This window comes from Camellia sinensis, chromosome 2, assembly GCF_055761805.1.
Source record: "Camellia sinensis isolate YWXY chromosome 2, ASM5576180v1, whole genome shotgun sequence".
In the NCBI taxonomy this organism is placed as follows: Eukaryota; Viridiplantae; Streptophyta; class Magnoliopsida; order Ericales; family Theaceae; genus Camellia; species Camellia sinensis.
This window is the reverse complement of record NC_138962.1, coordinates 194,295,448-194,305,699: the sequence shown is the minus strand read 5'-3', so window position 1 is coordinate 194,305,699 and position 10,252 is coordinate 194,295,448.

The following is a 10,252-nucleotide window of genomic DNA, read 5'->3' as shown; positions in this document are numbered from 1 at the left end:
TCTGATTGTGTTAAGTTTTGAAAAGTTGGCCTTCGGTAATTACGGATTACTGGCCATCACGGCACCAAACTACTAGGGGCAGTTTGGGGTCGTGACAGAATGGTATCAGAGCACAAGTTCCTCGGTATACGCTATTCACACACCTTAAGTCCTGAAGAGCATAGGATTTCCCTTAGAAAGATGTTAGGGTTGCATCATGGTATTTGTTGTTTGAGTGAAGTGTGCATTGTCTTGATATGCTTATTTGCTATTTGCCTATGTGGTTATTTGCTTAATGTTTTAAAGTCATACCTTGCATACTCATAGTATCATGAGGAGAGGTAGACCACCACTTGGCCGAGATCAGCCCGAAGACAGAATGGACAGATTGGAAAGATTAGTTGAAGGTACAGCAGTTCGCTAGTGCTACGTCGACTCAGGCCGAGCAGACCAACGGCCGAAATGTAGCTCCACCTCCACCTCCTCCCGTGCCGCAGGTTCCCCCGCAACTAGCCTTATATGGGGATGGCACGATAGCTTTGATCAGGGAGTTCAAGAAGATGAGACCACCGAGGTTCTGTGGGGGTATAGAGCCGATGAAGGCTGAAGCATGGGTTTTGGAGATGGAAAAGTTATTTGAGATCTTCCCTAGCACCGACGCACAGAAAGTGACGTTGGCAGCATTCACATTAGATGATAACGCCCGCAGGTGGTGGATGACGGTTAGAGGGAGTAATCCAGATTTGACTTGGACCCGATTCTTAGAGTTGTTCTACAAGAAACATTTTCCCCTAAGTGTTCGAAACCGCAAGGCTACCGAATTTCATACTCTGACGCAAGGCAACAGAACAGTGGCGGAATATGACCGCGCTTTTACTGAATTAGTGAGGTTTGTACCTCACATGACCAACGATGAATATATGAAGGCTAGGAAGTTCGAGTGTGGGCTTCGTGGACCGATTCAAGACCGGGTGAGTTTACTCGATATGCCGACTTATGCCGAAGTATTGGACAAAGCCATTCACGCCGAAGCTAATTTGAACCGATACCAGAGCTCGGGAGAAAACCAGCGAAAGAGGCAGAACTATGACAATCGCCGAGGACAGCTGGGCACCAAGAAGAGAACGAACACGGGCAGTACTAGTAACCTAAGGCAGGAAGGGAGTGCTAAACCGATGTGTTCGGATTGTGGGAAACAGCATTTCGGGATCTGCCGACGAACGTCTGGAGCCTGTTATGAGTGTGGCGAGATGGGCCATTATGTGAGGGATTGCCCCAAGACAAAGGCTGATAACAACAAGAAAGGAGAGAATACCTCGGGTTCCGTTCAGAAGGGAAATGCTGGGAGAGGGCAGATGAGACAGGGCAGAGTGTTTGCATTAGTACTAGGAGACACTCAGAATACTGAGGCAGTGGTGTCAGGTATTTTACTAATTTGCTCCCAAGATGCTTATGTGTTGATTGATTCGGGTTCTACTCATTCGTTTATATCTACTAAGTTTGCCGAGAAAATTAATAGAGAACTAGAGCCCCTTGACTATGTGTTGTTTGTATCTACTCCATCTGGGAAATCTATGATTGTTGCATCCATTTACAGAGCATGTATTATTGTGATTGAAAATGTTGAACTGTTAGTAGATCTGATGCCTCTAGACATAGCTCATTTTGATATTATACTGGGAATGGATTGGTTAGTCGCGAACAATGCATCTATTAATTGTGTTTCGAAAAGTGTCACCTTGAGACCCCCAAACCTAGCCGAGGTTATTTTCCAGGGAAAAGGGGTAGTGCCCCCACCATACTTGATTTCGTCCATTAAGGCCTGTAAGTTAATTCAGAAAGGGTGTCGAGGTTATTTGTGCAGTATACTGAGTGATCAGAATGGAAATGTTAACTTAGCCGACATCCCGATTGTTAGTGATTTCCCCGACGTCTTTCCGGATGAATTGCCTGGCCACTTGACCGATAGAGAAATAGAGTTTACGGTCGATATTATATCGGGAACGCAGCCGATCTCCAAACCACCTTATAGAATGGCCCCCGCTGAACTTAGAGAATTGAAACTGCAATTGCAAGAGTTGTTAGATAAGGGATTTATTAGGCCGAGCACTTCACCATGGGGAGCACCTGTTTTATTTGTTAAGAAGAAGGATGGCACACTCCGTCTTTGTATTGATTATAGAGAACTCAATAAAGTCACCATTAAGAACAAGTACCCGTTACCTAGAATTGATGATTTGCTTGATCAGTTACAAGGAGCACGAGTCTTTTCTAAGATCGACCTTCGGTCTGGTTACCATCAGCTTAAAGTTAAAGCCGAAGATGTTGAGAAGACTGCTTTTCGAACAAGATATGGCCACTACGAGTTTTTAGTAATGCCTTTTGGAGTGACTAATGCCCCTGCTGCATTTATGGATTTAATGAACAGAATCTTCAAACCGTATTTAGATGAATTTGTAGTTGTTTTCATTGATGATATATTGATCTATTCCAAGAGTAATGTTGAACATGAAAACCATTTGAGACTTGCCTTACAGATTTTGAGAGAACGGAAATTGTATGCGAAGTTTAACAAGTGTGAGTTTTGGCTTTCTACCATCTCATTTTTGGGTCATGTGATTAATGAAGAGGGTATTGCAGTAGATCCTAGCAAAGTTGAAGCCGTAGTAAATTGGCCGAGGCCGACTAATGTGTCCGAGATTCGTAGTTTTCTGGGTTTGGCAGGTTATTACAGGAAGTTTGTGAAAGATTTCTCAAGGATTGCAATTCCATTAACGCAACTGACTAAGAAGGGAACACTGTATGAATGGACTAAAGATCGGGAGTCAGCCTTCCAGGAACTGAAGACGAGGTTAATTACAGCACCAGTACTTGTACTACCATCAGGTAACGAAGAGTTTCATGTCTATAGTGATGCATCGCATAAGGGTTTGGGTTGTGTACTAATGCAAAAGGGTAAGGTTATAGCTTATGCGTCTCGTCAGTTGAAACCTCATGAGAAAAACTATCCTACCCATGACTTAGAATTGGCGGCCGTAGTATTTGCTTTAAAGATTTGGCGTCACTACTTGTATGGAGCTATTTGTCAGGTTTTTACAGATCATAAGAGCTTAAAGTATCTATTCACCCAGAAGGAATTGAATCTGAGACAGAGACGGTGGCTTGAGTTGTTGAAGGACTACGATATGCAGATTCAATATCACCCCGGGAAAGCTAACAGTGTAGCCGACGCTTTGAGCAGGAAGTCAGATGGAAATTTGGCATGTTTAACCGTGATGTCAGCAGAGCCGACTATTGTTAATGAAGTAAGGACAAGACAGATGGAGGATAACTTCCTCAAGAAAATAGCCGAGGAAATTGGCACGAAGCCGAGACCAGGGTATACCATCGAGGACCAAGTACTCAAGTTTGAAGGAAGGTTATGCGTGGCCGACATTCCAGAGCTGAAGAAAAAGATTTTGCAGGAAGCTCATGGTTCTAAGTTTGCTGTCCATCCAGGGAACACCAAGATGTATCAAGATGTGAAGCAGACCTTCTGGTGGCCAAATATGAAGAGAGAAATAGCCGAATTCGTGTCCCAGTGTTTACATTGTCAGCAAGTGAAAGCAGAACATCAAAGACCAGCAGGACTTCTTCAACCTTTGCCGATTCCTGAGTGGAAATGGGAACACATCTCCATGGATTTTGTGATTGGTTTGCCGAAAACACCAAAGGGTATGGATTCAATTTGGGTTGTTGTGGATAGGTTAACTAAGTCAACACACTTTCTACCCGTTAAGACTACCTTCAACGCCAATCAACTTGCCTTGCTATATGTGAACGAGATTGTCAGACTTCATGGAGTGCCGATGTCAATTGTTTCAGACCGAGATCCTAAATTTGTTTCTAGATTTTGGCAGAGTCTACAGAGGGCTTTTGGAGCCGAGCTGAGATTTAGTACAGCCTTTCATCCCCAGACAGATGGGCAGACTAAGAGGACAATTCAGACGCTTGAAGATATGCTTAGACTTTGTGTATTGGACTTCCAAGGAAGTTGGGGAACACATCTACCCTTAGTGGAATTCGCTTACAATAACAGTTATCAAGCTAGCATTGGCATGGCGCCGTATGAAGCCTTGTACGGAAGGAAATGTAGATCGCCGATATGTTGGACCGAAGTCGGAGACAGAGCTCTGCTTGGTCCCGAATTGATTCAAGTGACAACAGAGAAGATTAAACTTATCCAACAGAGGATTAGGACTGCCCAGAGCCGACAAAAGAGCTACGCCGACCAGAGAAGGAATGAGTTAGAGTTCGAAGTTGGGAATCATGTATTCCTGAAAGTCTCACCAATGAAAGGAGTTTCCAGATTTGGAAGGAAAGGTAAGTTAGCACCTCGCTATATTGGGCCATTTGAAATTCTTGAGAGAATTAATCCCGTTGCCTACAGACTTGCTTTGCCGCCAGATTTGAGCCAAGTCCACAATGTGTTTCATGTTTCGATGTTGAGGAAGTACATCCGAGATCCACTACATGTAATTGATCATTCCGAGATCACAGTTAATGAAGATTTGGGCTACGAGGAGAAGCCAATGAGGATTGTTGACCGACAAGTGAGGCAATTGAGGAACAGATCGATACCGATGGTAAAGGTCGAATGGAAGGAGCATTATGGCACAGAAGCCACGTGGGAAAAGGAAGAGGACATGAGAGTCCGTTATCCGGAGTTGTTCTGGGAACAAGGTAATCTAAGTTTGGGGACCAAACTTCTTTAAGGGGGGTAGGATGTAACAACCCTCACCTTACTCTTGCCATACTTGCATACATTCTTGCATGGTCTTGCTTGTTATGTTAATTTGAAGGTTTTATCTTGCCTTGGTTCGCTTAAGTTGTTTACACGATTTTGTTCCTTGCTTAGTGCGTGTGCGTAGCCGAGATCATCTTGAGCTTAGTCCGCCTTTGACCCTTTGTACTTAGAACTATCTTGAGGTCTTGTTCAACCCCATCTTCACCTCGGGCATTCTTTGCCGAGATGTTTCGCACTTGAACCTTGTCCGCAGGCAGGTATGGCCTAGGCCGAGATGTGGCGCACCCCGGCCAAGGTGTGGCACAGCTTAGTCAAGTATTGTCCTCCCTAGCCGATGTTTTTCTATCCTGTTGCTGGATCCTTGTTTTGAGCCGATGTCATCTCTTTGCCGATGTGTTTTACCCGAGCTTACCGCATACGATTTGTCAGAGACTTGTCTTGTCTATCAATCACTTTTTTGGAGCTGAACCAACCCGATAATGCCACGTGTCCGAGCTGTTTGTTAAGGCAGCCGACAGACCTTGAAACAAATCATTTCTTGTCTCAAATCTTTGTTTTAGAGAGAGAAGCTCTAGAAAGGAGGAAGAAGAGTTCTTGAGTGAGAGTTGTCTTCCAAGCTTGATCTTTGTGGCTTGAACCGTTAGATCCGAGTTTTGAGGTTAGAATCTTGATCCCCTTTGATTGTTCTTGCTGTATACCTAGCTGCATTGCATGATCGGATTTGTTTTGCATGTCATGCATCGTTTTGAAGTTGGTTTTGGTAAGAGAAAATGATTTTTCATGTGTTCTTGAAGAAAGTCTCATTTTGATCGAAAAGTTTAGAACGAAAACCATGTTTTGTGTTTGTTCTTGCATGACTTTCTTTAATGGGTACCCAAGTCCATATGTTTTGAACTCTTGGCATGAAAACTCAGATTTTTGTAACAAGTTGTGAACTTGCATCCACCTTTCAAATGATCATGTTCTTCATACTCTTCAAAGGGAAACCCAGGTCTTTCCCTGACTTTGTTTAACGGGACCTCGGCTTAGCCCTGGACGGTACCCAGTGTGTTTCCGAGAAACGGGAGCAGTGATTAAGCTCCCAGCTTGTTTTGCTTTGTCTTTGACTTGGATCTGGCATGAATGCCGAGATCATTTGCATGTATATAGAGCTTGCTTTGAGAATGTGACTTGCCATGTGATTGTAGGTCCTTGATATTTGCTTTGAGTCTACACCTGAAGAACTAGGTGAGTGGTATTTCTAATAAAGCTATGTTACACTTGTTCTTGATAAATCTTGTTTTGTTTGTTTTGACGTGGTATTTGCTAAGCATGAATAAATGGCCTTGTTTGATTGTTAACCTCGGAAAGTCCCTTGTGCTGGAGGACTCTAAACTTTCGCAGTACCAAGTGTAAAAGGATACGGTCCTTGTTAAATCGGGCTACGGGCCTAAGTAACACAAGTCCCTTGTGCTGGAGGACTCTAAACTTTCGCAGTACCAAGTGTAAAAGGATACGGTCCTTGTTAAATCGGGCTACGGGCCTAAGTAACACAAGTCCCTTGTGCTGGAGGACTCTAAACTTTCGCAGTACCAAGTGTAAAAGGATACGGTCCTTGTTAAAACGGGCTACGGGCCTAAGTAACACAAGTCCCTTGTATTGGAGGACTCTAAACTTTCGCAATGCTTTTGACCAAACGATTACGGATCGTACAGCTTTTGATACTTGACTGATGAATACGGTTCATCCCTTGCTTCGCCGATGTTATGATACTTGAATGATGAATACGGTTCATCCCTTGCTTCGCCGATGTTTTGATACTTGACTGATGAATACGGTTCATCCCTTGCTTCGCCGATGTTATGATACTTGAATGATGAATACGGTTCATCCCTTGCTTCGCCAATGTTTTGATACTTGAATGATGAATACGGTTCATCCCTTGCTTCGCCGATGTTTTGATACTTGAATGATGAATACGGTTCATCCCTTGCTTCGCCGATGTTTTGATACTTGACTGATGAATACGGTTCATCCCTTGCTTCGCCGATGTTATGATACTTGACTGATGAATACGGTTCATCCCTTGCTTCGCCGATGTTATGATACTTGAATGATGAATACGGTTCATCCCTTGCTTCGCCGATGTTATGATACTTGAATGATGAATACGGTTCATCACTTGCCTTGCTAAAGTTTTGGTGTGTTTTGTTTTGAAGGACCTCGGCTTTATTCATGTAAAACCTTTATTTTTAGTACCATTCACTGAGTTTTGTACTCACCCCTCTATATATATGTAGGTGATGAGCAGGACGGCGGCGACGCCTAGATCGTTTGGATGCTTGTTTTGGATTTGTACTTATGTCGGCTTGCTTTTGCATTTACGTCGGCGATGCCTACCTTGCATGTCGGCAAATCTTGAAAATCATGCTTCTTGACTTGTATTAGCTGTATTTTGTATATGTCGGCTCGAGAAGCCTTTTGATCAAGATGTAACATGCTTTTTATCCTGTTGTATCCAAATTGTAAAGTTAATTGGAATGTTTGGCATTGCTTTGATCTACGCACAGCTCTTATGGACCACTTGTATTTGATTTATTGCTTCCGCATTTGTGAGCCCCCTATATTCATACTCTGATTGTGTTAAGTTTTGAAAAGTTGGCCTTCGGTAATTACGGATTACTGGCCATCACGGCACCAAACTACTAGGGGCGGTTTGGGGTCGTGACACTAAGCATTCATGATCATAACTATCTATAAGTTGCTACTGTTTAGGATCATGTTGAGATCCCTACTGGACTTTATGTTCATCCCACGTTGCTAATCATTTTTCAGGTGAATGTCGAAATGGGTTTCAAGATCGAGGATCTTCTTTATGTGTTAGCCACAGGGCCTTTTATTTGAGGGCGTAATGCCATTGATGTACAAGGGTTAAACCCTTTCTTTTGTTTTTAAAGATGTAAGCCTACAGACAATTTATTCAATTATGCTCATGTTGTATTTAATTTGCATTCGAATGAGAGAATCTTTATTTATTCTTACTCGTTGATATAAAAAGTTTTCCGCATGTTATTTCTGAAATTGAATTAAATTAATGAATTTGGTAATGGTTCCGAGAAATAAAAAGTGGGGCGTGACATATTTTGCCTAGCCATATATTCCATGATGAGAATTAAGTGTGCAAAAATGTCGAGATGATTGGTTTCGAAAGTAATTAACTAAGAGCTTCAAGATTGATGGAACTCTTCCTTATGATGATTGGTAAAAAAAAGTTTTTTTGAACAGATGATTGATAATAAACTGAAAAACACTATCGGCACTCATTAGTATACATGATTGATGAGAGTAAGTAACTAAAAAAAAAAAAAAAAAAAAAAAAAAAAAAAAAAAAAAAAAAAAAAACTTAAGCCAAGGTGGTTATGGCAAATCCCAATTGCGACTCTATACATCAATTTAAGCATATAATAGTGAATACAAACACATAAGGCAAATTCGAATAATCCAATTCCCTTAATCATCCTTTAGTTGTATTAAATCATCATTGATCCTTGGCATGTACTATTAATTATTATATATGTATGTGTCATCACCACTTATGAACTATTCAAAACACCTTTAAATGCCAAGTATAAATGACCAAAAAGAGCCCCCTTTAAAGCTAAGTTTATCAAATACAAGCTTATATGCAAATGAACAACATATTGATAATTCCATAGAGTACTTTAAGTTAACATAAAAGAGAAAATAACAACTCTTGTTAAGTTAATTTGTTTCATTTGTGCAAGTAGTCCAACAATGCATAGAAGTGAAGTAAATGATAAAAAAAAAATAATGAACATAATATTTAGTGCACATATTATCATAAGAATGACAATAAACAATAGGAGAATAAATACCTGGACGAAAGACAGAATGTATCATAATAACAAAATATAGAATCGATGACCATAACACCCATGTTATCTTATGTTCTTTTCAATCATATTGTTAACTTACAAAACATATGTAATACAAGTAATTAGTCTTTCAATAAGTGTCAGTTAAGACCTAAAAAGTATAGACCAATGCTAGACATTTACACCCAACCAAGTTGTAATTAGATACTATTTTAAAATTGAAATATAAATTATTACAGATTCTATAAATTATAATAGACCAATTATAACTATAAAACCTAAAATCAATTTCTCACAAACTAAAATATTTAACTATTTCAAATCCTATAATACACACAACAAGAGAATGTAACATATTGGAAAATTGTAATAGCAATTTTGTAGAATAAATAAGAAACAACCATATACTTAATAATTACACATTAAGAAAGTGAGTGGTCATAACAAAATTTCTCTAAAACACTCTGAAGTTAGCATTTAAAACTGCATGTCAATATTTATATTATTGAACTTATTTATTAATTTAACTTTAATAAAGTGACTAAAGACCCAAACAAAAGTTACAAAAAACGAGCACTAATATATAAAGCCAACTTGAATTTTCATAACTGTTTTAATTTCTAGGAGCACTAACATTCAATAAAATGTATAATACACAAAATTGAAACTCCTTTACCTACACTGTTTGTTTTGATTTCCAATTTCTAGGACCCATTATCTTTTTTTGTTTTCCAATTCTCCTTTACTCACACTCTTTGGAGAACTGTTATGAAAATCATGAATTGATTTTTATTAATGGGATTTTTACTTGTAGCAGAATTTTCAAATTTCAAGTATATAAATCGCATTTGATTTAGGGTATTAAAGTCAAACTGTGAGAATACTTGCACAAAAATTTCAAATTTTAAACCCAAAAAGAAAAATCGAAGAACAGAGAAGGATCAAAAAATAGAGAAGAAGACCTATTTTGCATTAGTTTAGAGAGGAAGACTCATTTAATAGTGAGTGAATGAGAAAACCCGTTTCTCTACCAGTAAAACAAACAAAATAGAAGAATTAAAAAGAAAACCCTAGTTTTCCAACTCACATTTACAACAAACAAAAAAAAAATTTTAAAATCATAACCTAAAATTGAACCCTAATTTTCTAGTTCCTCAATCATAATCCTAATTTTTCAATGGGAATCCCCAAATCAAAACCCTACTTTGAATCTTCAAACCTGATTTAAGAGTGATAAAATCTTAATTTTTGAATTCCTCAATCAAAATCCTAATTTTTCAATAGAAATTCACAAATCAGAACCCTAATTTTTGCCACATCATCAAGCCACATCATTTTGGGTAAAGTTGGTGAGCAAGGATCCTCTAGAGTTTTTTTTTTCTAAAGTTACCTAAAGTGGTGCATTGTGTGGTTGAGATTTAGTGACAAGTCACATCAATTTTTCAACATTAAATCTCAACCACATAATACACAACTTTTGGAAACTTTAGGAAAAAAACACTCTAGAGGATCCTTGGTGAAAGTTGGGGCCACCTAATTCTCTACATCAGCCTTGTATTATAATGCCAAAACCGACAACACGGTATTTATTAAATTATTTATAACAATACTA